Source organism: Anopheles cruzii, chromosome X, assembly GCF_943734635.1.
Source record: "Anopheles cruzii chromosome X, idAnoCruzAS_RS32_06, whole genome shotgun sequence".
Classification (NCBI taxonomy): domain Eukaryota; kingdom Metazoa; phylum Arthropoda; class Insecta; order Diptera; family Culicidae; genus Anopheles; species Anopheles cruzii.
In genome coordinates, this window is record NC_069143.1 from 4,142,402 (window position 1) to 4,144,729 (window position 2,328).

The following is a 2,328-nucleotide window of genomic DNA, read 5'->3' on the forward strand; positions in this document are numbered from 1 at the left end:
CGTTCCCGGAGTTTTCCGCGGCGAAGCACATGTTCCGGCGGCGGCGGTGACGGCCACTACCAATCCGTCCACCCCGTCGCGAAGATCCGTGGTGGATTAATTATATTCCGATACTACTACTCGGCGCGTGCCACGTTGTTTTTCGAGTTTTGCTTTTGATTAAATTAATGATGTCCTTCGGGTTCAGTAAACAAACCACACACACACACACGCGCGAGCCAGTGGACAGCCGTTATCTGGTCTGGTGATCGAGGCCGTGATTTTGATAGCCCCGAAGTCCCGAATCGTAACCCAATTCTGTCTCGTTCGGAACTCCTCGGAATGCGTCGTCGGCAAGCAGAAGTCCTCGACTCGACGCCTGCCGAACGCCTGCTAGAGGGCCAACTGTTGTGCCTCGAACTTCTCAACTTCCCCGACACCACTCCCCGCCATGCCAGTGGGGTGCTCCTCAAAGGTCCACAGAACGCGTTGGGGACTTTGCAGAAATTGGGCACCTAACTAGGGCCAATAAAAAATAAAACGAAGAATGGTATTTTGAAAACTCCCTGTGATTGTGAGAAAAGCGGCTTTGGCTCTCCATGAATTTTTCGTAAAACTATTAGGTGTGTGAATTAATTCATGGGTTTTTTACAATAGATGGCGTTATTCACTAAATGTAACAATTTTTTAATGAAATATGTGTTTGATAGCTACTGTCATTACGTATTTATCGCAGTATAGGTTCCTTTTCGTTAAAGTGTAAACAACACCTTTTTTAAGCATTTCAACATGTCAAGTTTTGTTACTGGTAACGCGTTTTTGCGGGGAGTACTTTTTCATTACTTCAATATGATGGAAAGTGCTACCGAAACTAATCAAAATTTAATGGAAGTTTATAGTGGACTTGCTCTTACTAACAGAACGTGTTGGATGTGGTTTACACGGTTAAAAAGTGGTGATTTTGGCTTGCAAAAATGGCTTTTTTGGCTTGAAAAAAAAAGTTGCAAAAATGTTACGAGTTGACCACACGACAATTTTCAATTGCCTGAGTGTCGTGGGAATGATTAAAACAATGTCTTATGGGTTCCACAAAAATTGAAACATTGAAAGAAGGAAAACCAATTGCGAAAAAAGAAAAAGGGTTCTCGTAACGTCACTGGTGATGAAAAGGGGAGTTATTACGAGAATCCTAAACGCAAAAAAACATGGATACAGACTCCAGGTGAAACAGGTCCATCGCAACCAAAGCGAAATATTCACTGCGGTGGGATGTGAAAGATGTGGTGTACTGTGAGCCTTTAAAATCAAATCGAATTGTTGAAGGACAATCCCATCAACAACAATTAATGCACTTGAACTTGAAGCTTTGGCCATAAAACGACGAGAATGGGTTAAAAGAAATGATAAGCTAATTTTTCAAAATTACAACGCTCAACCCAACATCGCAAAACCGGTCAAAACCTATCCCGAAACTGTCGGATGGCAACTGTCAACCTCCTCACCCCCCTCCACCCCCTGGGGGAAAGTAGTAGCAGTGAATTAATTCACACCCCTAATGGAATACAGTGGTGAGGAGTTGAACTTTTCTAGATGGGGTGAGGAGTATGGGTTCTAGATTAATATTAAAAAGGTAAATGGCAAAGCAAACTGTTTCCATGAAACATGCCACAGTTGGTGGCCTCATGGTGACTCGAAAGCTGTCCAAAACTTGAACAAATCATTCGACGAAGGAACCATCCACAGGCCAGAAGTAGTCGTGCAGCAGCTCGTGAATGATCGTATTAATGTTTCTTGGAATATGTGGCCATTTATGGAACCAACCATCGGAATCGGAAAAGACCCCACTCAATTCAATAGAATTAGAGAATACCTGACGACTAGTAGAACTTTGGAATTTGGTTCAAAATACCAGAACGTTTCAATAAGTGTTGTGCTTCAATAACAGAGGGCTACGCTGCTGCTAACCTAAATTTATTAACCTTGTTATGTTAGTACATTCTTCACCGAACGTTTTAACAATGGAAAAAATCAAGTATTGTCAAGCAGTGATTGAACGGGGTCGGGGGAGGGCTGATTTTCACCGCTCAAATGTGTGTCTTCATCAAAATCAATCGACTCAAGCCTCGACCGGCATCGGGGCATATTTTATTTGTCCTTTTTATCACAATAGCACAGCACCACCACCGGGCAACGTGTGGCGCCAACGACGGGGGAACGGGGATGCAGGACCAAGTTGGAGCTAATAGCGCAACTAATCACCACTGGCGAAGGCGAACGCAGAGGCAGGTAAACCGGTGTACACTGAGCGGGTAACATGAATAAACCGGTAACATGAATAAAACAGCTATA